The sequence below is a fragment of the Periplaneta americana genome, chromosome 2, assembly GCF_040183065.1.
Source record: "Periplaneta americana isolate PAMFEO1 chromosome 2, P.americana_PAMFEO1_priV1, whole genome shotgun sequence".
NCBI classification, from domain to species: Eukaryota; Metazoa; Arthropoda; class Insecta; order Blattodea; family Blattidae; genus Periplaneta; species Periplaneta americana.
In genome coordinates, this window is record NC_091118.1 from 134,039,354 (window position 1) to 134,066,566 (window position 27,213).

The following is a 27,213-nucleotide window of genomic DNA, read 5'->3' on the forward strand; positions in this document are numbered from 1 at the left end:
ACTAGATAAAGAACATGTACTCATTAATAAATATAAAACAGCTAGGTACATATCATCGGTTTGCAAGCAAAACACATTAAGTCAACAACATTATTACTTCTGAGAAAAAAGACGTATGCCTATATAATGTCCAAACTTTGTATTGGAAAATTAACTATAAATAAAGAGAAACAACTTACTAAAAATAATATTTTGAGGATTCAGTTTCGTTAAGATCTTTCAGATCTTTTTTCAGAGGTAATATTTTTTACTTAATTTGTTTTGCTTGTAAGCACGGCACGGCAATGATTTTTAGCAATGATTAAGCTACAGGCAATATAACTTTAATGGAATTGTGAGAAACAATAGAAGTATAGAGAGATAGTCAATTCAAAAGCTGTTTTTATATTACAAATTTGAGAGCTACAAATAATTATCGAATAGGATTTATTTTGGTGAAAAGCAGGTAGCTAATAATGAGCTATGTGTAGTCTTTTTCAATTCTTATAAGTTAATGCTGATATGATGAGGAAAAAAAAAAGGCTGGAAGAGATTATGATAATAATAATTATATTTTACTACAGCAGCAGCAGCAGCAGCAGTAGTAGTAGTAGTAGTAGTAGTAGTAGTAGTAGTAGTAGTAGTAGTAGCAGAGATCGAAATGCGACGTGGGCGAGAAATAGTCGAAGAATTTTATCTGGAAGTCTATATCAAGTTCGTAAATTGGACAATAACCTCCAAGTTTTATTTCTCTCCCGGAAGATTATCACGCTAAGAATTTTATAGTCCTTTAAAATACATCGTTGTAGGCTGGGTTTGAATTGTGATGTAACTGAGTACTAGTGTGTATATGTTTATTGAAAGAGTGTTACTGAAGTTTCAACTTCGCTTTCGCGAATTAAAGATTCATCACTTGTATTTACAATCTGGAGGCCAAATGTATGTCATGAAACTTGAAAACATTAACATTAAAGAGTGAAGATTGTATATTACGTAACAGACTTGTAATGTTTTAATGTATGTACTTGAATGCTAACTTTTACCTATCAACCTACACAATAAGGGAAACCAGATAAAGACAACTTATTGTTTACAGGAAGCGAGTTATAATTTCAATATCGGTTAAATTTATCCACTTCTTGCACATCAGCTTACAGTGAATCACCGAGAACACGCGAAGAGAGAGAAAGTATCAATCCTAGAGTGACGCCATATTCAACATTAAATTCTTGCTATCGATTTCCTACATTTTGCAATGCTCCGGACGTAGTAATTTCTTTCTTTTGCAGCTACGAAAATGAAACGATTTCCTTCATAAATTTTAATAATGGTTCAAACAATAACAAACACAGATTGTAATCGAGTCAATTCTACCGTGAAATAATTACATCCAAAGATCTACTAATCATAGCTTATGTCAATATGTATCCTTTTTTTGTTCTCTATATAAAGATGATATCAAGAAAGAAAGTACATTTGCTCCACCAATATAGGAGTAAAGACACTATAGTCTACGTGGTTTTTACATGTTTCTCGTTGCCAAACTTCCAGAACGGCCCCGAGGTTCACTCAGCCTCCTATAAAATTGAGTACCGGGTCTTTCCCGGGGGTAAAAGGCGGTCAGAGCGTGGTGCCGACCACACCACCTCATTCTAGTGCTGAGATCATGAAAAGTATGGGGCTCTACTTCCATCCCCCCCCCCCCAAGTGCCTTCATGGCTTGTGACGGGGAAACCTTTTTTACTGTAGACATTACTATTAAGTATACAAGTGCTGTTAATTTACTCGTAATATAGAAAGAGTATAACATAGAATAACCTATAGAAAGTTCTCAATATATTCACTGTTTTCTAGGTGGGAATGTTGGGCACTGGCCAACAATACAAAATAGAATGGAAAGTCCTCAAATGTGGTTTAAACGTCTAACAGAATATGAAAGAAGAGCGAAAAACAAAACTAGAGAGATGAGAACTGTAAATACCACCAACTCATGATTTTCGAATTAATTCTTAAACATTCAACTTATTAAAAAGTTTTTCAATTTTTAATTATGGTGTGTATCGGGTGAACGATAATTCCTTAAATGAAAATCAATTATCAACTACAATCGTACAGTAAAGCAGTCCTTAATAAATGCAGGACGAGATGTAATAGGATTTGATGCACGCCAGTAAGGAGAACAAGAATAAAATGAGAAGTAGAACATAAATACAGTTTGATCAATTGAATTAAAATTGTATCATTTCTCCCGATAATGTTATCGTCTGTGTACATTGCCACATTCAAAGGGAATCAAGATTTTTCCTGTTTTTATTTGAAAAAGTCATAAATTAAATGAAGGAGTATGATTTTTAATGAATTAAGTGTTTATCATAAAATTCGTAAATTAAGTAAAACAATGAGAATTATTAAATTGAAATCTTACCTGATACAACGATACACAAGACTAAGATATAAAAAATTAGCAAGACCTGTACTATGTTACGTAAGCCTATGTAAATATTATGTAAATCGAATTACAGAAAATGAAATGAAATTAGTTGAAACAACGGCAGGATTCATTCGTTGACTTCATGAAAGAAACGAAAATGCCAAGCAGGGACTTCACTTACAACAAGTTCTACATTTTATGAATAATCACCACCTCCAATGGAGAAATAAAATACAAAAAAAATTAAATTATGGTTGATTTAACGACTCTCGCAACTGTCGAGGTTATATCAGCGTCGCCGGTGTGCCGGAATTTTGTCCCGCAGGAGTTTTTACATGCCAGTAAATCTACAGACATGAGCCTGTCGCCATCGACTTTGGCCGGAATCGATCCCGCAACCTCGAGCACAGAAGGCCAGCGCTATACCGACTGCGCTACCCAAGCCAACATCAAATACAATCTATCGAGCTACATAGAATACCAAAAGCCATGTTTCATTTTCGTCCACATAGGAAGAATTCCTTGGGCTATGCAAAGAAGAGGTGGGCTGAAAATTCAACATTAACACCGTAATAAACCTCTGGGCCTTGTACAAGAATGGAAATTGTGAAATTATGATTTATTTAACGACGCTCGTAACTGCCGAGGTTATATCAGCTTCGCCGATGTACCGGAATTCTGTCCCACAGGAGAAATTCCCTAACATACAATTTGCTAATTCTCTATATTTTTAAAAAATCTATCAAAAATTGCTGTTAACAGAGAAAATTTAAAGTTCAATTATTGTGATATGTGTTTTTTCTTCTTTTTTTCTTTTATTACTTTTTACTCTGTTATTCAATAAAATGTATCAACATTAACTTATGTGGAATGCCTCTGAGCACGAGTATGTAACTTACTCTTTCTGAGGGCGCTAGAGAGTTCTTATATATAAAAAAATCAATGTGTATCTTTGTTCTGGTAACGGAGTATTATTATTATTATTATTATTATTATTATTATTATTATTATTATTATTATTTCAAGTCGGTAATGAAATTGTTACAATGATTTTGGAATTCCAAGTCTTAAATTTTATCTAGAACACATGTGAACTTTAAAACAACAATTATCAATAATACTTATATAAGCATAGGAATGCACTCCATTAAAATTCTATTAATTATAATGTTGGCCAAATAAATTGTTCAAAATTAAATATAAACATTCTAAAGTCAAAATATAATTAATTTAATTGGACGGTACGAAACTAACAAGTCTCCTTTTCTTAAGCGAGAAAAAGAATGATAACATCCACAGATAAACTTAATGAAAATAGTAGCCTAACACTTTTAATACAACGGGAAATTCATACAGTAAGAATTCTTGTTCGATTTAGATGTGTGACTCATGACAGCTACGGCAGTCTGCATCTTTGTCACACGGCACAAAACAGCCTACTCTTTGGCGTTTCCGACATTTCAAACCTGAATCTAAGCTATTGAGGCGTGATGACAGAACATACTCTCTTCCTCCGTCTGCCTGCGCATGCAGTAGGCTGATAAGTTCATTTATATTCCTAATTACATTCGCATGTTTCACTCAGACACACCTACAGCCAAGACAAGTTTTTCCTTTACGAGTACTATTTCTGTCACGCAAGTCTTGAGAATGTGGGAACTGGACCGCTTTGGCAACAGAAACGCTATAATTGTCGGTTTTATGTCTAAGCATCAGTGCTAGCTTTTGGGTGTCCTCGGATCAAATTTCACGTCCAAAGTCGGCCTTTAAAGAGAGAGACACATTCTATAATTATTTGTCATTATGTCAAAGCTTGCAGCTAAATCGTTTCTTATTCAGCTATAGTCACGGTTGTCTTTGAAGAAAATTGCTGTTTATATAATCAGAAAGTATCACGTGAGAATGAAAAAAAAATGGTTGAAGAGAAAAAGGATTACAACTACTGTTTAGATCAAGATCTTTCCACGTATATCTAATAGTCTATGTAAAATGTGTCGAGACACAAATTTCTGTAACTTAAATCGTTCTTTACATATTATTATGGACGTCATTTATTGGAGTTCAAATTGTAGCAATTTAGCGTTTCTAATTAAAAAATACATTAGATTTGAGTTGGATTTCCGGTAGAGAGTAGATACGTAAGTTTCGTCCTCATGGTTGAATGTGTGTCTTATTTTTTGTTTATCCTGTGCTACCATAAATCTGGAGTCAATTTCATGACACTGGAGTTATTCTTTCTTTCATTAGCTAGGACTAATGTTACTAGATAATCACGATACTGAATATAGGTAGTGGCTAAAGCCATTCGAGATAATTGTTATGATACTAATAATTATAATTATGACTTTCTATTATTAATATTATTATTATTATTATTATTATTATTATTATTATTATACAAAGAAAATTCATATCTTTATGTTCATTCAGAGTTCTGCATAATATTAATCCCGGGTATAGTTATGAGAGAAAATGCGAATACTTTAATTATTGTCGAAACCTACATGCTAGACGCCATGAACTCGATTATCTGTCCTTTTGTAAGGTCCTCAATGGTGCTATATCCTGCGACTTCTTCTTAAACAATATTAGCTTACGTATTCCGACGAAAGAAATGAGAGCTCACAAATTTTCTGTAATAGAAATTCAAAATATCTTTCATTAGTCTCCAGATGCATTAAATATGCCAACATGCATGGCTGTGAATTCGATCTTTTCAAAGTATAGACTTAGTTTGTTCTTGGGAATGACTTATTTATGTACAAAAAATTATACTTAATTTTTATTGTATCATCTCTAGTATTCTCATAGTATAATATATCATAGATTAGAGAAAAATTCTTGGTTTAAGATGGTTTTATTTTTATTTTTATGCATCCATTAACTACCATTACAATTTTAATTCACTTTAAATTTTGTATTATTATTATTATTATTATTATTATTATTATTATTATTATTATTATTACTATTATTATTATCATTATTATCATCATCATCATCATCATCATTATTGTTGTAAAATTTTAATTGTATTCAAATTTATATTCTGTATATGGGTAATTAGTGTATCACTTGTGCTGGGTTATTATTGGGCTATGGTTGTTGACCAGTACATTAATATCAAGTCTAGTATATACAGTCGCGAAGCTCAATACGTAGTAAATATGCAAACATTAGATAGTTGCTCACCACTAGGATCGCTAATATCGCCTGATTACAGGCAATGCAAAATAGTACCGTCACAGTCTATTGTTTCTAGCACCCTCAAAACTCAAGCTTCGTGACTGTATATAGTAGACTGTGTTAATATTATAATAATTAAATAAAAATGATTTTAAAAATATTATTATTATTATTATCATCATCATCATTATTATTGTTGTTGTAAAATTTTAATTGTATTCAAATATTTATATTCTGTATTATTAGTGTATCACTTGTGCTGGATTATTATTGGGCTTTGGTTGTTGACCAGCACATTAATATTATAAAAAAATAATTTTAAAATTATTATTATTGTTATTATTATTATTATTATTATTATTATTATTATTATTATTATTATTATTATTATTATTGCTGTTGTTGTTGTTTATAAATCGCAAGAGATATTCGGCAAACAATAAATAATGATGTCATGTTAATAGATAAATCATGCAAATGGAATCAGTACTTCATCTACAATACATTTTCCTACCGGGAGTGGATTGATTGCCAGTATGGCTAACGATAGAAATTCGATCATGGCAAGACCAATTTTCAACTAAATACTTACAGTTAGTTCGTACTTTCTCTAGCTCCTGTGTTTATACAAAATCTGTTCGCAAAAAAAAAGCTCTGATTCATATAAACGTATGTAAATTCAACTTTCACTGAACTCTAAAATTGACCGTTTCGTTATTAATAGTGTATCAATAGTTGTAAATACAAATATGAAACATAACATGATCTTCCTCTTCTCATCATGATTACATAGGAAGACTAACTGGTTGAAACTTTCAAATTTTAATTAGTCTACATAATATAAAGATGCGCATCTGCTCTGAAGGAACGTGCCCGGCTCTTATCTTTCGTGACTGCAGATCGCTCCGTTTCGCACACTACGGCGATTCTACGTCCATAAGGAAGAGTTTAATATCCTCGGGTCAAATCTGAATCTAGCCGATAGAAAAACAACGTAATATAAAAATGTTCTGCTGCATTACGGACTCGTCATTTTTTTTTTTGGATCTTTAGTGTAGCCATAGGCCTATTTACTTTTTCAGTATGTTATATAGATTTCAACAGTCTTAACAATTTAATTTAGTATCTTACGAACATTTCTGTCTATTATCTTTGTACCCCTGCTGAGAAATGCTTAATTTCATTTCTAGTTCCTTTTTACATAATCTATCCAATCTATTATGCATGGTTCAAAATAAATAGGACGATGATAAATATAATTCATGTAAGTTACAGCTGGTAAGCAACTATGTATAGCAGTGGCAAAAAAAAAACTGACCGTCCCTTGTAGCTGATTTCAGAACCTTGTTCACTCCACAGCACGAAAGACTGGTAACTAAGACTTTCGTGGTTCGAATCCTGCCTGGAAAGGAAACTTGGAAACTTTTTTTTTTGTTCCTTATTCAAATTTATTCCCAATATTTTTCGATTGGAGCGATATTTTTCTACTTAATTAATTTATTATTTCCAGAACGTGAATTTTACCAGCAATCGAAAAGTAATGGGAATAAATTTGAATAAGGAACAAAAATAAGCTTCCTTCCCAGGCAGGATTCGAACCACAAAAGTCTTAATTACCAGTATATCGTGCTCTAGAGTAAACAAGGCTCTCAAATCAGCTACAAGGGTCGGTTCGGTTTTTTTTTTGCCACTACTGTACGTGTGCGGAATCATTTCAAGTTTTATCTCATAAATTTTCTATATGTGTCCCCTGAGTTACTTTGCAAATAATCAAGCGATAAGCGAATTCCTCTCATATGCGATGTAGCATCGGTGTGTCGACACGAGCGGCCGCCTCTGAAACTCGATTTGGAAGCTCTTCTTGGGATTGTGCCATTGCTGGAGTATGCACATAGTCCTTCACAAACGTCCAAAAGAAGAAGTGAAGAAGTGTCAGATCTGGCGAACGTGCCGGCCAAAGACTCTGACCACGTAGTCATATGATCAAGAAGATAATTTTATTGTAACATGCATTGTTGAATCTTCAAGAGTTTTCTAGTACAATATGCTCAATTATATTTCCGTGTCTTCAGTTGTCTCGATGTTTGTGCAAGGATAATTTGTATTAGTTCCGTTTATTTTGGACCACTCTCTTTGATATTCTTTCCAGATTCTACATAATTTCATGTCACTTCTTTATTTTTTCGGAGTGCACAACATGTGTAAGAACAATATTTATTTTAATTCTGTTCACGAACATAATAAACTGCTGAATGACTATACTACAATTCTTCCAATCAAGTCATAAAATGTCACATCATTGCTTTATATTGCTGACTTTATAAAACATCACATGTCCTAAATTAAAACTTTCGATCTGATAGGAGGATAAATTAGTATTATTATTGAGAAGAGTTTCATATTGCAGACCATCAAGTTGCGTCACAAGGATCAGCAAAGGTCCTCAGACCACAGTTCGAGGAGTACTACCTTAAAATCATTACTTATGATAATATTATTAATTTATTCATCGGCAATAATGTATTATAAAGTAGATAACTGACGTCACAGAAAGTAATTTGTGGAAGAAATATCCTTCACAAAACGTCTGACATCACATGAATTTTCTTCAACTTAAAAATTATTTTGTGGTAACGAGGCCAAATTACCCATAGTAATAGGAATGAGGGTCAAATTCCTAACTGACATGGTGCAGAACTTATGAGCTTAGCCTGCAGTTGTTTAAAAATTTGATAGCATTGTCATTGGACAACACAATGTGATGTTAATTCCAATTTACATAACTAAGATACAAGCAAATTACATAGAATTTGACACATCAAATTACAAGGTCTAACATTCACCTATCAACAATATGTAAGAGTTATAATTAAGGCTAACATAAAGAGGGGCGGACCCTGCCGTAGGGATTGTGGCGCTCAATTCAGATATAAGGTTACGCGTTCTCTTCATAAATCCGGGATGAGAACACAGTGTACAACAGATATAATAATAGCAAACACCCCCACACAACTGAAACCCACGTATACAAAACGTTAACCTTCTTCTCTGTTGTGTATATATTAGTAAATGAATTTAGCCTATTCTTGCAACAGATGATGTACTTTTCATAAAATATGGTTATTATGCCGAAGCAGAGTAGAGTTCAAGAAAAAACGGAAATTACAATAAAATGAAAAGTGACCTCACAATATAATTTATATTAAAGTTGACAAGTTAATTTTACAATCAAATGTTTATCTATGAATGAAAGAATGAATGAATGAATGAATGAATGAATGAATGAATGAATGAATGAATGAATTAATTAATTATATGTGTGTATATCGCGAGATTAAGGGTGTTCGAGAATAAGGTTCTTAGGAAATATTTGGGGCTGAAAGGGATGAAGTTACAGGAGAGTGGAGAAAGTTACATAACGCAGAACTGCATGCATTGTTTTCTTCACCTGACATAATTAGGAACATTAAATCCAGACGTTTGAGGTGGGCAGGGCATGTAGTAAGTATGGGCGAATCCAGAAATGCATATAGAGTGTTAGTTGGGAGGCCGGAGGGACAAAGACCTTTGGTGAGACCGAGACGTAGATGGGAGGATAATATTAAAATGGATTTGAGGGAGGTGGGATATGATGATAGAGATCTGATTAATATTGCACAGGATAGGGACCGATGGCGGGCTTATGTGAGGGCGGCAATGAACCTCCGGGTTCCTTAAAAGCCATTTGTAAGTAAGTATGTAAATGTGTGTATATCGCACCCTTAAAATAATACTGTCGTAACTACCAAAAGTTAGTTTTGAGTAAGTGCAACATAAGCATTTCAAAATCGTATGAAACCTCAGGATTGCCAAGTATCAGTATGAGCCCTGCAGACTTCGCACTTGAACTTAGAGATGCGACAATTCTACTGTTTGATAGAGGATTTAAGTACAGATTGCAAAACTGTTTGTAACTCAAAACTATATTTTTGAGAATTGCAACAATGTGATTCTAGGGATGCGATATACTCTTATATAAAATCATTCAACCAATCAACTAAAAGATTAATTTAGCCATACATGCAACTATGTATGTATCCATTTATGGGCGTTTGTACTCGTACATAACACATTCATTGCATCACTTCATCCATCCGAGTTCACAAAGTTGTATTCACGGGAAATCTTATCTTGTGAGCGTTGTTCCCCATTTCGTTTTGCTTCTATTCTCTCCCACATTTCAACATCATGATAGATATCCTGAATAGCAACTTACCGTATATTTCACCACGCCAATCGCCTAATGGCGCAAGTTTTTGTCTTGTCAATAGTGCAACTGTTAACTCGACTCGAAAATTTGCATAAATTACACTGTGAACTCTGAGGAACACAGAACTTGTAGTTGTTTGGTATCCTGTTACAATAAGAAAGAGGATAACATACAAAATGAAAGTTTTAATAACATGCAGAAAGCAACGTCTTGTCTTCCAATCAGATGGAGCGGGTTCGATTCCCGGCCTGATCGCAATGGATTTTATGGTGGACGAAACTTACGTTGCAGAGAGTTTTCCTTTGGATAGGCCTACTCCCATTTCTGTCTTTTTTCCACTGAAGTCTTGATGGCAGTATCGGTCTCCGATGCTGATGTAAGATTTAAGGGACTTCGGGCTTCAAGCCCTGGGGATTATCAGGTACTCGTCTGAGGACGAGACATGGGTCGGTCAAGGCTGAGGCAAGATGGCCCGCCTGTCACTATCCAATTCAAGAATATCGTCCGGATTACTGTGCCTGTCAGAGTGGAATATATAGGGCTCGAATGGGCCAATATAAACATAAATGCCTGGATTCGTCGCTGTTCCGGCCATTGAAAAACCAACCGGCCAACATGATGAAAAGTAGCCTATGAAAAACTATGTTCATTTACAATTATGTCTTGGTAGGCGATGTTACAATTATGCGCATACGTAAATACGCATTACAGAAAATAAATATTTGCATGAACATGTTCAAATTTTTACAAGGAATACATAATTTCTCCCCCCTCTATTTTTAAGATCAAATGTATGAAGTAATATTTTGCTTACGATTCGCATAATTTTTCGTTTTTATATTGTATGGGTAACAATAAAATATTTCACGCTTAATATTTTCTTCAGTTCTATAGAAAGAACACCTTGAGCAACAAATGAAGTTTCGTTGAGAAAAATATTAGGATTATTTTCATACATACTGAACAGTCGAGAATATAATAAAAAGCCACGAGGCCTCTTACATTGTAATAGAATCTTAGAATGAATATTTTCGTATTTACACACACATATTTCAAAGTTCATTTTTACATATATCCAGGATGTACAGTGCGTCCATTTTATATTACCGCTAAACGGCACTTTCACTGTCCTCAGTTGCGCTACCGTCTTCAGTCACGCAGCCCGCAAGATAAAATACTTCATTTTATTTACCAATGTTCTACATAAGCGTTAAATCGCTTAGGGTTCCTGAGTCAAAATATACCGCTCGCTACTACACTTTTTGTCTTGTACGTTTCCAGTATTTCTTAATTTTTTTTAGTGAAATTATACACTTTAGGACGAGTAAGAACTTTGAATCTTGGAAAATTCTCTGCAAACCTTCTTGACACTTGTCGTGCAAAGTTAGTGAATGCATAAGAAACAAATAGTCGCTGTTGTATAGTCTATCAAGTCATAACAATACTAATCACGCAATTACCATAAGACGATTCTGTCATTCGTACTGCCTGCCAGATCCTCCAGGAGACTTATCTCTCTTGTATAAAGACTAAGTAGGCCTAAGTTAATTTTCCATAGTTTGCCCTGTGTTATCTCATTAAGCATAGCCAGCTTAAGGGAATGTAATAAAGTGGCTGCAGGAAGTGTCGCTTAACGGTAAGGAACTAAAATCAACGCACCCAGTTGGTAAATATAAAACATGTAAATTCATAGGAATGTTATCCATAACTAGAGAACTCGTGCTGCTCCACAGCATTCATTTGCACAAACCTAGAACTTATTTTCATATGAAATTTTCTGTGCGACTGCCCTTTGATTGTATTTCAACCTTCAAGTCTTTCAAGACTTTGCTAGGGATGTTGCGACATAAAGCTGTCCATGACTGAATATAGGTTCAGGTAAATAATTGCCTACTTGAACTAATATCTGGCCTTGAGCTTTATTGATCGTTATACTAAAAGACAAACATATTGAAAATTGCCTTATTTTGAACGCAAATGGCAAAAAAGAATCCGATGGCGTTACGTCAACGCGGGGAAGTACTGTTCTTTAGCCAACATTTACGCCAGTATTAATGCCCAGATCTGTTCCTTTTGAATAATCCTGTGTATCTGTATGGATATTTAATACTACTTCTCTTCCACAAATATTTTTAGTTGGTTATTTAACGACACCGTATCAACTACAAGACATTTTAGCGTCGATGAGATTGGTAACAGCGGGATGGTATTTGGCGATCTGAGGCCGAGGATTCGTCATAGATTACCTGATATTCGCATTACGGTTGGGGAAAACCTCGGAAAAAAACGAAACCAGGTAATCAGCTAAAGCGGGAATCGAACCGACGCCCGAGCGCAGCTCTAAACCAGAAGGCAAACGCCTCTGGCGACTAAGCTACGCTGGTGGTTCCACAAATATTCAGATTGTAGTATTACAAAGTAACGCCAGGTAAATAAAATATAGGCTGTACACATTCAAGTAACTTTGATGTTATTAAAGAAGCTGCAGTCCGCCTAGGTAGTGTAGTCGGTATAGCGCTGGCCTTCTGTGCTCGAGGTTGCGGGTTCGATCTCGGCCCAGCGTCGATGGCATTTAAGTGTGCTTAAATGCGACAGGCTCATGATAGTAGACTTAATGGAATGTGAAAGAACTGCGGGACAAAATTCCGGCACACCGGCGAAGCTGATGTAACCTCAGCAGTTGCGAAAGTCCTTAAATATACCATCATCTAATTTAATTTAAGAAGCTGCAAGAGGCCTGAATGCCACCAGTACCTACTTGATGATTTAAAACAACAATTCTCAGCAACAGGGCAAAGATTACGTACACTGCAGTTGAACTAACCTTAACGTTCAAACGCGTAGGACAAGTATTGAAGATGATTCATGTGAATGGTGACCTCTTTGTATGTTGGGTGTTTATAAGGAGGAAGAAAAACATTAAGAGTGAGAGCGTTATATGTACTTCACACGTCATTATGAACATTTGCATTACGAGGTGTAGCTACTTGATTTCTTAAAACTACTGAGCAATTTGCATTGCATTATTTTTCTTACAGAAGGAAATAAAAGTTGGCACGGTTTCAGTTATTTTGATACTATTATTTCGTATACTAAAGGAAATTATACTGGTAATTAAAAATACGATATATGCGCAATTAATTGGCTCAATTAAACAAATAATCTCCTATCTTTCTTTGTCGTGTTTAACCTTTTTTTTTTTTCTTTTGGTGTAGGGGAAGATATATTTTCGTACCAATTTTTCTTTTTGTAATTCGGTAGCCATTACAGAAAACAAAATTGTTCGTTAATAAATTTGAACTTCAAGTAGGAAAAATTCATATAAGTAGAAATTTTCTTGTAAAATCATTATCAAGAATATCGACACTGTTAATATTCAAAGATAAAGGGTTTTAGACATTCTGTTTTTGCTTTTGTTCATATTTTAAACCAACATTATAAATTCACATGCAGCGAGACACTCAGATCTTTGGATTAACATGACGCAAAGGTACCTTAAAGATAGGCGCTCACTTACCGGAAAAAATTCGTTCGGAGCGCTCGAATGTTTATTATAGTATCGCTCGCTTGTCTGCATTTCCGAATTGATCATCAAATACTGTTATAATTTACCGTTAGAGCGCATTATTTCATTGTAGGGTTCTGAACTGAACTTTGAAATAAAATGAATAGCTCTGTAACTTAAATAAACTACGAAGAACATACCTGGTTGATTCAGTATTTTTTTCAATATCATCCCATATGTTCTTTTTGCAAATTACATAGCTATAATTCTAATTTGATAAATTGTAAACCTCTTCATACTGTTGGACTAACATAAAAAAAGCTTCGCGTCATCGATTTGATTTATGCCTTCAATATGACAGCGATTGGAGGCCTTGCAATCGATATAATTTTCATGACATTCTTTATTTCGGTCTTGGTCCGCATGTAAATCCGTTCAGAAAATCCCTGGTCAGAATTCTGGACGGAATCCGGTCATACGGATAGAGGCGATACGTCCAAGTGGAACGATGCTCCATTTAAAATAATGCAAAGAATAAAAATTCTAACGCGCCGAACGAATCCATTCCGTTAAGTGAGTGCCTACCATAAGACAACACAGGATAAATAGGGATACAAGGCTAGAGACACGCAGTAGTCCGTATGGAAGTCAGATTTCCATTTTAATATTGCAAAACCATCTAGAGGTTATTACACAGATTGTTCAAGTAAACATTTGTTTCCATAGAAATATATACCTTTACATACACAATCAATTGTGTAAAATCGTCCAGCAAGACATAACTTTATTTAAAATTAAATATGGCTTTCTTGTATGATCCAGTAGGCTATTTTGTACACAACATTAACTTAGCATGTGAATTCAGGCGTTTGTGATAGGTCACAACAGGAAATTATACAACGTTAAAAACAGGATGTGATTATTTAACACTTGTCAACACAAGAAAACTAACATGTTCTCCAGCATTTGCATAAACGTAGAAGGAATCAAATCACGCACTGTTTTAAATATTGTGTAACTGTAAAGGTTACAGTTCTATCAGATATCCGGAGACAGTCTTTTATGTTTCGAAATATTTTTGAACATATAATTATTTGAAGTTCTTGTTTATTATTGACCTCAACCTTTTGCGAAAGTGTCGACGTTGAAGTTAATTCCTGTGATTCCCATATGCTACACCACGACTGTGTCACTAGATTGAGTTGTCAAGTGAGTGCCGAAAATCATAGCCTTTCGTACAACAAATTGTGCAGACGATTGTACAACTCAGCGAGATTTTATTGTTTTTTTTTTATCACTCGAAATCAATACCCACCGGTGGCTCTTGGCAGTCAACTCATCTCAATCCAACAACAAAATCAGAGGAAAATCATATTTAATAAATCACTGCAGTCTAATAAATTTGAAACTTTCAGTCTGTGATGTACTCAACATCCCCGATTAATAAATTCTACGGCCGCGATTGTGGAACATCGGGCGCTTATTCTTACATTATTTACAATGAACATATTAAATCGTGTTATGCAAGGTGTAACTGAATTCATTTTAAAAATTGTAAGTAACTATAGGGAAGACAAATATAAATTAATTCTAATCATGAACATGTAATCGGAAAATCTCCTTCATACTCAAACAGATGCACGCGGAATGTACAGAGGCAAAGCGCAACGTTGCAACTAAACAGCATTCCGCCTTCCCTCACCCCTACGGCAGAGAGTCAGCTAGAGGGCGGGCGCGTGGACGGATAGGCAGATAAGCGCGCAAGGAAAGTTAAGGAATGTATTTATGTGACAACGACGCCAAAGTGTCCACTTCGTGTGTGGCGCCAGAAAGGCGAGTGATGTATCCAGTTCAGGAATATATGTTACAGAGTTGTTAAAAGTTGCTCCTTTCCTTGCGACCACAATAATGCAAACAGTACAATGGTCGCTGACATGCCTACTACTTAAGCAGAGTGGAATTTTGCATTTCGTTGTTGCAACAGTGCAACGAGAAGCCTTACTTCACTCAGAATGTATTGTTCACAGATGAAGCAAGAGGGCTATCTTAAAATAAACCCGCCTTTGCCAAAGATGGAGTGATCAACAAACGGATCAACCACCTGTGGGGTGATGAAAACACTCTAGGTATTCATTGCAAAGACCATCAGCAAAGATTCTGTAAATGTTTGGGCAGGTGTCGTCAGAGATTTTTTTGTAGGGCCTTACTTATTGCCAACACATCTAGATGTCTATTGATATTTTGCAACATGTTTTACCAGAGTACTTGAAGATTTTCTCCCCATCAGTATGGCCAAAAATGTGGTACTAGCATGATGATCGATATTCACAAACATCTAACCGACATATTTTAAGAACGCTAGATTGGTAGAGAAGATCAGTCTTCTGCTAGCTATAAAATTGCTCATATTATAAAGAAATTTATTTTTGAAAATAAGACAGAGTAAATTTATCAAAATATTTATCAACGCTTCCCTTCTAAATTAATGTGTAACTATAATCGTCACTGTTATACTTACATCAAACCACACCATATAGCAACTTTCACATCATACAGTTTTGTTGAACGACATCATTCAAATTACAGTAGGTATTGCTAAAACTCTGCACTTCAGTGTAATGACACTGTCGTGTAATTAGAAATGATCCTCACCCATTCATATTATAAGTCCATTTCGATTTATGTTATTATGTACTTCGAAGCTGGTGTTACGCAATTGCTTTATCCACTTCCGTTATATTCTGATGACAGCACTGGAAACCGTAACTCAAAATAGCCTATAAAAATGATTCTCAATATACGAGCGAAGGAATTTTGTCCACCACTGATGCTGACGTCACACTGCCGCACCCGTGGCTTGCGTTATGTAAGTTCGAAACTGCTTAAGGGGTTAGGTACAGCTTACAGCAGTAAAATTTTTGGAAATATTCAACATTTTTTTTCCTCCATTAGTGTAGCTTGTACAATAATGAAAATTGGTATGTGCAAAACACTGTCCTTCTATGTAAAAAAAATATATATATATATTTTTACGATTAAAAAAATTATTTTGTAACTATTCTTAGGCTTCTGAGGACTTACAGAGAGCTAAATAAACCAACTTACGTAAGTTTATAATTGTACGGGATTTTCTATCTTATTTCTGTACACAGAGCACAGAGCGAACCAAAATAATGGACCTAAGAACAGATTTTTATCCCAAAAGAAGAAGAAGAAATATTTACAAATAGGTTTTAAGAATTCTGTGCTGCCGAAATACTTATTTATATTCCATTGTGTTGCGGCAACATCAAGGTTCGCCAATATACAGGAATTCGTCCCGGAGCTCGTGGTTGCCTTCAATTAGAATCTCGGTTTGATGGCACGCCTTATTGAGCGTTACTTCGCAGAATCCGGATCGAGATTCAGTAAGGTCATGCCACCACCTATAATTCAACGGTTCAAAGCTGTTAGTGTCGACTTGTTTTTCATTGAGATCATTGAACACTCATTCATTTTGTTACGAAAGCCTCACCCTTTAGTTTTCTACCGTGGTACGACAAGTGACTATACATCTTATACTTTCTCCATCTGTATTTTGATGACAATGACGTAAGAGTCTAGCAATATATCAGTTCTAGTGGATTACTCGAATTAATGGGATATATATGTGAAGTGTTCGATAAAGGTGCAGTTTGCCGCCTACCCTTTTTAATTGGTACATAGAGGACTTGGTAAGGAAATGAGGTGAAGATCATAATAATGGAATTAAATAAAAACACAGTTTTAAGCTTTTTCTTATAAGCATATGACAATATTATTTTATATAAAATGGAAGGATAATCTACAAATGGAAATTCATAAACTACGTCAAAATGCTGCATAATGTAATTTATGTAATTTAGCCTATATCTATTGATAAAACTAAGATAATGACATCAAAGGCAAGTACCCTAGAATATAAACAAATAATTATAAATAATAGATACTAGAACATTTATAATATCTAGGATGTGAAATCACGTATGAATTTGATGAGAAGATCGAAATAAAAGTAAATAAGTACATTTCAGACAATTTATGGGATCATTAAAAGAACGTTTCGTTCAAAAAACGAGAAAGAAAACTCAACTGAAGTTGTATAAAGTTATGGCTATTCCCACTCTTTTATAGGCAACTGAAACATGGATATTAGTAGAAAAAGATATGTAAAAGGATGGACAAGAAGTGAAAGAATTAAAAATGACACGTAAGAAAAAAATTGGATGTATTTTACGTTAACGGTAAGATAGAAGTAGGGCGAAGTGAAAATATCATACAAGTATAATGACTAAAGAGCGGATTTGTATGTAATTAAATATTATTTTTGTGTGTGATAAAACACAATTAACAAAGTTAAACATTCCGAACATGAAGTTTCAAGTTTAAAACCCGAATTTTATTTCACATAAAAACATATTTTCATAAAAAAATTATGTAAATACACATTTTCAGGAAATCTATTATAAACACATAAATCTTGGAGTTTTTTTACTTAAATAATTTTTTACAAGAACTTTTAAACATTTTAAAACTAAATCAATTATATAACTCAGAAATACGTTATCTTTTTAAGAATTCTTGGTTGCTTCGTGTTTCTAACCGCTGTGTGGTGTATCCGTGATCCATTTTAGTAATAGTACCGCCTCAAGTTCTGAGAACTGCTAGGCAGCATATCAATGTTATTATATGAGAATAAATTAACATGGATAAGGAGGAGAGATCTTACAACACATAATTAGGAATGTTTATTGTTGCTGAAGATGATTTCATTCCACGCTTTGTTTGTGAAACACAACAGATAAGAGCTCGGGTATGAACATTATTTAATTTAAACAAATCTCTCGTCTCTCGCTCATGCCTATCAAGTAAGGCAATACATCTTGTTGTGATTCCCTGTTATCGGGATTGGTCAATCGATATCCTTCAAGGTATACTGAAAGATGGTTGTTTAAAAAACGATTTGGCTTTCCTATTAGCAAATCTAAGCTTTTTGTGTGACGCCATAAAAAAAACTCGAAACATCCAAAAACCTGTTGTCTGAAACAGGGAGGTGCGTGCCGTGAAAATTAAACTAGACTCGCTACCAGGTTCAGAAGTACAAGTACTAAGGGACAAATTCCAGAATGTGTTTGGGAAAAACAGTGGATATAAAAAAAAAATGTGTAAAGTTGCTCAAGTATTGGAGGTTGTGCCTGTAGCTGAAATTGACGGTGTATGTGTTTGTGACATTCCTCTCTTTAAATATGCACGTCTGACGTCCTGTGATGTGGAAAGATCGTTTTCGCAGTATAAGTCGTTGTTCAGAGATAATCGGCATGAATTTGTGATGGAGAATTTGGAGATGACCTTTGTTGTTCACTGCAATTCTCGGCCAACTACTAGCACTGAAGTGTGGTTGGTGAGTACCTAGTAACATTTTTTTCCCCCAAGCTAACTAAGGTATTTTTGTCATATTTAAAACAAATATTTTTTTGTTTTTAGCAAATATTTTCGTACTTTTTAGCACATAAAAAATATATATATTTCAATTTTTAGCACATAAAAATCCGCTCCCTAATAATGACAACAGAAAGACTTCTCGGACAAGTATTACATTGCAGGCCTAAAGGGAGAAGATATGGCTTGATAATAGAGACAGGAATAGGTGATGTCACCTAATCTTAGAAAGACGAAGAAGAAGAAGAACCACTTCTTTTTCTTAATCTTGTTCTACTATTTTGTATTCTTTACCCCGTTATTTTACGATTTATCATTATTTCTCTGTTAGTTCATATTAACAATTCTATGCAAGTTTCTATTTATACTTGTATTTAATCACTATTACTTACAGTACGCATGTTAACCACTATTTTTAAATAATGACAGAAAATTGGACTGTACGCCCACTAATGTTAGTATCTGTACGAGTAACTTATCATTCACATAAATGTTTTGCTTGACTCTACAGTTGCTGTTGACGTGTTCTTGGTAAGAAAGTGAAGGAATATACAGAGTGGAAGTGAAATAATTCTGCAGATTGAAAGGGACGATAGAGTACACTTAAACTAATAGAAAAGCTATACACGTATTACGTTTTGTTATTAAGTACAGGATTAATTAAAAATTAATTAATTGAATTAAATTAATTTGGAAGTTTCAGCAGTCTGGCAACATGGCCGCTAACAACTCTTCTCTCTTCTCGTAATACAGATGTAAGTGGTCAATGAACTCAGGTTTGTCTCTCTAGGTGAACTAATCCTTCCTCCCTCTCTGGCTACGACGTGTCAAAAGTGTCAGTACTGGGGGACGGCAACAATCCTAGTGAAACGCATCATAAATCATCGCATTATGGCGAAATCACTGTATGGTATGTAACAACGATTGCATTCATCGGTCTTTTTCTATGAGAACGATAATGGGAATTGCTATCTCTTCAAATTACGGAGAAACCTGGAATCAATCCAGTAAAATAGTTTTAACAGAACAGAGCGACTAGTCTCACGGCTAGACAATCAATTAACGCAGTCAAGAGTTCGTTTCCAGACCACATTATCTTCAGGTATCACAAAATTCCATGGCCAACGAGATCGCCAGATCTGATTTGTTCTTGTAGAAGTAGTCGAAGGTGTTCTTTAATCCACCCCACAAAAGAGGAATACAAAGAAAGAATTCGTAATGAACTGTCTGAAATTCCTGTGGATATGTTGCTTCATGTTTTTCTGTATATATTATATTTTATGTCACAATTATTAGCAAAATAATAAATAAATAATAAATAATAATAATGTATTGTAATGAGAAACACAGAATCTAGAAATGAATCTGTGCAGCAAAATGTACGTAGAGTTCAGACCATAAGAGCTACAGTATAAGGTACAGTTAAATGCTACTATATGTATGTACTTTAATTTAGAGTAAATTTCTTTCTAAAATCGAGGAATACAGTAATAAAATCATCCAGGTTCTAAAATCGCCAATTTCATTGGCTCACGCTTTATAATGAAGACATTAAGGTAACAAAAACTTATAAGGAAGCAAAGAGAGAGCATGAACCAAGAATAGAGAGTTAAGTTTCTCGTCCGTTTAAATGAGGCAAAAACATTTGGCTAGTCTTCCCTGAATATGAGCTACATTAGTGAAATACAGCCTGCAGCAGTGATAGGAAAAATGTTTGCGGGATGGAAGAGCAAAAACTAGAGTTCGGAATGTCTGTTGTTTTTGTACGTTCGTGCGTGAGCGGCCTTCTGGAGTCTAGACCACTCAACGGATTTCCTTGATATTTTATACTTCACATATTAACTGTGACCTCATAATTAAAATCTTACAACATCTAATCTTAAGTATAATAAAAAATCTGAATTACCATAATAAACTCCAACTTGAATAGGTGGCGCAAATATTTTAATTAAAAAATTTTGAGTTACAGTCTATACGTAATGGAATAAGCATAATGTTTAATGTTGTAATTAAAAGAAAAAAAAACGTAGTAATGTAATATCTCTAATCTATAATCCTGGATAAACTTGAAACCTCAAAGGAATATTAGGTAAGATAAAGATACATTTTTCACTGAAAAACTAGATTATGAAGTAATGGCAACCTACTTGTTGCAAAATATTTGGCTCTTGCACTGGTACATAGATTTAGGAACGTTAACGACTTTCATATTCGATAGAGGAAATTCATATTCTGCAGCTACATTAAAAACAATTGGGATTTAAATTAATCCAAAAAAATTATGTATAATTTATCCTCTTAATATCAGTCAACAGAAACATTCAGATAAGACAAGCTTTAATAAATCATTTTTATTATATAGGCATTATTATATAGTCACTCGTAATGAGTGCACTTCTGTACATAGCGTTGGACATAGTGCCACTGTCACTTATTCTGTGACACAGTACATGAGGATAGGCCACCAAAGGGGAACAGAGAGGTAGAACTTAAACTGAGAGAAATTCAATCTGGTATCGGAATTTGAATCCGGTGTGGCTTAGTGGATAAAGCGTCAGCACAAAGAGCTGAAAACCCGGCTTCGAATCCCGGTGCCGCAGAGAATTTTTCTCGGTTCTACCCATTCTTCACCATTATTTTCGAAGTTACATACCGGCTCCATCTTTAGGAAGTCAAGGAAGGGGAAACGTAGGCCTACCTATTGGATTCGTTAGACTGAGAGCACTAACACTGTGCCGAGAAAGACAGTTAATGTCAGAAGCAGATGGGAAATAGAGGTAAGAAACAGACATTCTGTACTTGCGCATTACTAAAGCCTAACTGTTCAAACATCATAAAGACATCACTTCCGTTAGCTCATAATATACATGTGTTGAATTATCACAGCGTTGTCATGTATTGGCGCTTTAAAATGATGAAAGACCATTTTCAAGGACTTTTTCATGCTATCTGCAAAAATGAAATCCGTTTTCGTCAAACAACCACATTTTTTATGTAATTCCTTAAGTACGTTATATTTAAATTTCGCGCGTAATCTTATACTGCAATCGATATAATCTACCGTAAAATGATTGAACAGGATCGATTGTGAAACTTATCGAGTTGTCTAGAAGTACATAGAAGCATTGCAGTCACATAATAATTTGAATAAGTTGAATACGACTGGCTTGGACAGGATTTAAGAATGTGGTTAACAATTTCTGAGGAATAGGAAACACACAGACTTCAAAAACATTGTAGAAAATATGTTGGTAGCAATGAAAAATTATGGATGCAATATGAGCATAAAAATCCATTTCCTTCATAGCCATCTTGACTTTTTTCCTGATTGTCTTGGAGTTTACAGCGATTAACTCTTTATCAAGGCTGCTGGGATGAAGTGATGATGGCCGACTACTGTTGGTTTATGAAAAGAGACAATATGAAGCTGTAACATAGAAGACAATCGCGAAGACACAACTTCCAGATGAAGAGGAAGCGATATTGAAAAATGAAGTGTCTGCATGAGATTTGGAATTAGTTGAACCTAAATTGCGAATATGAACAAAATAGTGCTGTTTGATTTTGTTTACTGTATAAACATTTTCAAGGATTATTTGATTTATGTATTTAAATGTGTTAATATTGCATGAATGGGGATATAAATATGGCAATTCTTCAAATCATTGTAACATTTTTTTTCATAGTGATAGATAAAATCTGACTTCAGATCCTTCAACAGAAGATAACAATTAATCAAAATCAACCTTCGATATTAAAAGCCTTGAACCAAAATTTAATGTCGCAACCCTGAGTTATTATTCAAGTGGACGGTTAAATTCGGAATAGAGCAGATTCCCCCCCCCCCATCAGTGACGTAGCTCATCTGAACAGATAAATTGTGGCCTGTAGGCCTACACCAAAAATCTTTCTCCAGACTGCACATCAGCTACACTGTGGTAAAATTGTGAGGAGCAGAGAGATTTCAGAAGGGAGATATGTCATTGGCTACCATCCAGAATTATTGATAAAGACCTTTGTAAGGATTATCGAGATAAGAATAGGAAAGAAAGTTGGAGTTGTACTGGTTATTAAACGTCGTACTGGAATCTGTTGTTGGTCTTTTCGATGGCCAAGAAAATGTACGTGTAACTAACAGAGGAAAAAAAAAGGACTTCTTTATTATGCAACAATATTTTGATTTTTTAAGGGCAAGGAAAATGTTTGGAAAAAATCAAATGTTCCTTAACCATAAACCGTACTGATCATAAATAACTATCTTGTTGATTTTTCTGTTCGTTGGTCCTCATAAAAAAGTGACGTTCATGTTTGTAAACCAGAAACCATACTGATTATGAATATCTGCCCAATTGAGGATTTTTTTGTTTTATCCTTATAGAAAAAAGAAACTATGTTAATGTTCCTTAACCAGAAATCATACTGATAAAAAATATCTTCTCCTTGGGAATTGTTGTTTTCACTGACGTTACCAGTAGTTGAGTGTACACCATATTTGCGATTGAATTTGAGAACAACTAATTTAAACCCTACGGCACGATCCCACGAGAAACTTTAAATCAACGTAAACAATTTAAAATTTCTGATGCAACGATTGATGCCATAGGATCTCATGTGTTAAAATCATCCTTAGCTATAATTAGTAATCATTTGTACCCAACAAATTTTATTGTAAATGATTTCCTATGCTTTCATATCATTTATCTTAATGTTTTCTTTTTCCTTTCAAATTGTCACAAATTGGTTTTCATTATTATTCTTTATGAATCGATTAGTAGGCCGATCTATTCGAATCCTTATTTAGGGCGGCTTTTTTTATTAAATTAGCTTAAAACACTCTTCAGAAAATAAATAATACAAGGGGAGATGTGTTAGATTTCCAACTCTTGTCCCTGAACAAGAAGCTTATAGGCAAAACTTAACTACTACCATAACGAAAAAATGTCAAAATCCTATCCTGTCCGATCACTATATAATAGATCGCAATGAATTCCACCCGACATGTGCTCTCACCTCAGAATGGAACAGTTCATAAAAGAATCCAAGCAGACTTTCATGGAACATTAGCAATCACCGAATTTCAAAATTTCGTTATATAAAATCGAAAAGGAGTAACATTATCCGCGTCCTCGCAAATTGTGCTAGATCTGATTCCGTGGGCAACGAAGCAGTCATAGGAATTCGATGGAGCAATACTACGGACGTGCCGGTGGATGAAGTGTGAAACTCTTTGCAGACCACAGCACGAAGTCTGTCTATCAGATGCCGGGCGGTGCTAAAAGAACCAGCACTACCAGACGCATCGTGGCGCAATGCAATGTCCCGACCTGTCGTGCAGGGAGGAAGCCCATTCCTCATCAAGTTATGACTGAGAAATCAGTACGGCTTTCGGCATGCGCGGGCATTACCTCATCGACCCCTCCATGATCGATTGCACTCACATACTTTATATTACTTTTAATGGCCATTTCTCTCGGAAGATAATTACACCGGGTTATCAAGGTGAATAACATAATACTCTAGCCTTTCTAAATCATATTTTCTCACTACAAGGAACTATAACTCATCGAAATCATACTGTGAAAGTGACCGATTTTGCTTTGGCAATACAATCACCGTGACATGTACTTGTGTGATGAGATGATTTAGGCATCAGTGTCATCTGGAAGAATAATTGCTAGAAAGCTCTGATTGACCTATGGGAGAATTCGAATTCAATTGAATTTCGGGAGAAGGTGCACTGCGACCTTTAAAAAAATATTGCACTAACTCTCATGCTAGACAGATTCACAAACCCACAACGGCTGACTACACTAAGGTTAGCTGGGTAACCAGGTTTCGAGCAAGCAGCTCAAATGGCTCCTAGGCTAGTCCCCTCCGTGCGGAGTTCGGGGAAATGAGAGAACCCCAAGAAAATCCCCAACTGCCACCTTGTCCGCCACAAATGTCACTATTGATTTTTCAATGAAAAATCTCAGGCCTAGCTGGGACTTGAACCCTAACCACTTGCGTGACAGGCTGAAGATCTCATCACCAAGCCACCACAGAGTTATGCAAACTTCAGTTCTAGTGGAAACAATAAGCCTATCTCTTTAAAATCGAATATGTTTCTATAAATTTTAGTTGTCGATAGAAGAATGAATGAATGAATGAAACTTGGCATTTATGTTTTTACTTATCTCCCTAAAGAGCTCCCGTTGCCTATAGAAACCAGAGAAGTGACGGTAAAATAGACTTTGTTCCTTAGAAGAAAATTTAAAATCGCGGAACAAAAAAAAAATAAAACTGGAAGATTGACCTCAGTGTACGAGAAAATTATTCCTTCCAATGTAATAACAATATACTTACTAGAATAGGAGTGGAAAAAATTATTAAATAAATGGCGAGAAACATGCTCAGTTCTCGTTAAAAAGAGTTACGCGAAGAGTTCGACTTCTTCTTAGTAGACACATTATAAGGACAAAAATGTGTTGTTTTACTATGTAACTACGACTGAAAATACGTCTTTCTGAATACAGTTCAAACAAGTCACTAACAAGAGATATACAACGCACAGTAACAACAGAGTTTTGTTACTAGCTTAGTCCAAATAATAAATTAACAAGTTCTTCACCAAGAACATCCTTTCATGTCCCGTAAAAATGTAATTTTGTATAATCACGTATTCTCATCTTTATGTCTCGTTTTTCATATTGCTTAGATTGAGATTGAGAGTCGTCTCAGGTTTTCACATCGCTTTGCCGCCAAAGATGTTACCCAGGTGTACCACGTGGATCTACTGTGATATCTTCAACATTCCAGACCAGGCGAGGAGAACTGCATTTTCAACTCTCCAGCTGAACGTTGGACACGATTGCATAGGCAATCACCTGCACCGAATTGGCATTAACAGTGAACCACACTACATACGTAAACTAGAAGTGATAGGCACAAGCCATTTGCTCAAATGTACTGTCTTAGCTGGCAGTTTAGAAGTTTCTGACACTGGAAGCAAATGATCGACTAATTTAATGAAGTTTCAATCTGGTATCCAACAATGGAGGTAAAAGAGTCTTGTTATACAGAATTCGCTTGCACATTGAAGTGCAGGAACTATATTTATTTATAAAGCATCAATTGTACCGGTGCTTCTTTACTCAATGGCTTTTTAATTGTACCACATATTGTATGATATCTATACAGGGTGTGTGTATGTATGTGTGTATAAAATATATTTTTTAACTAAGTTATGCGTAGGCATTTATACAGGTTGTATCTAAATATGTGTCCATAAATGTGGAGGCGTGTTCCTGACACCAAACCATAACAAAAAGTCCGCAAACCCTTCGTTAGGGAGTTATGGGTTTATTGGTAATGCTACATGTGATACATTTAACAACACACATTTACAAACATTGCTCAAAGAGACCTCCTCCTGCTTCGATGCATGCCCTGAGCCTGCGTTCCATGCTTTGCCGTACTCTGTGCAAATTTCCTGGGGTGTTACGGATTTGATCAAATCCATTTTGGATACGTTCCCTCAGAACATCGAATTAGGTATAGGTGTTGAATAGATTTCTACACCAATACACCAAAAGGCAATAGACAAAACAAAAATGTCATGACCAACTGTAATGAAGAAAGTGGGAAAAATGCAAGTTTGAGATGAATTACATAATCAGGGATCACTAGAGGAAATTCCTTTCATAACTCCCTAACGAAGGGTTTGCGGAACCATGTTCATATGAACTTTTTGTTAATGTTTGGTGTCAGGAATAGGCCCCCACATTTATGGACACATATTTAGATACAACCTGTATAAATGCCTACGCATAACTTAGTTAAAAAAAATATATTTTTTAGTTGGTTATTTAACAATGCTGCATAAACTACTGGGTTATTTAGCGTCGATGGGATTGGTGATAGCGAGATAGTATTTGGCGAGATGAAGAAGAGGATTCGCCATAGATTATCTGATATTCGCCTTACGGTAGGGGAAAACTTCGGAAAAACCCAACCAGTAATCAGCTCAAGTGGGAACCCATTCCCGAGCGCAACTGCGGATCGGCAGAAAAGTGCCTCAACCGACTAAGCTACGCCGATGGCTTTCAAAATATATTAAGCTTACATAGTGCTAATTAGTTCACTTTGTTTTAATACTTCGTAGAAACCTCTTCACCATAAATCTATGACATTAAATTTAAGACATCACAATCCTTTGAAAAAAAAAAAAAAACTATGTCAAGGATGATTATAATCGGTAAAAATCTGTGATCCTCGGCTGGATTTTAATTCGCGAGCGAATGTAAGCATGGTGACTATTGGGCAGCCGAGGATTACCAACTCTAGGAATTTCAATAATTTCTGCCTGTTTTGAACGTTCAACTTATGTAAAGTGTGTACGCCTGGAAACAGGTTTAAGTTAGTACG

General features: G+C 35.0%; 1 protein-coding gene across 2 annotated transcripts in view; it reads right to left on the reverse strand.

Annotated features, from left to right (window-relative positions):
* The window catches only part of LOC138694583 (mucin-2-like), a 417,701-nt gene that overhangs the window by 189,985 nt on the left and 200,503 nt on the right, over window positions 1–27,213 (reverse strand). The gene's annotated exons all lie outside the window — the stretch shown is intronic.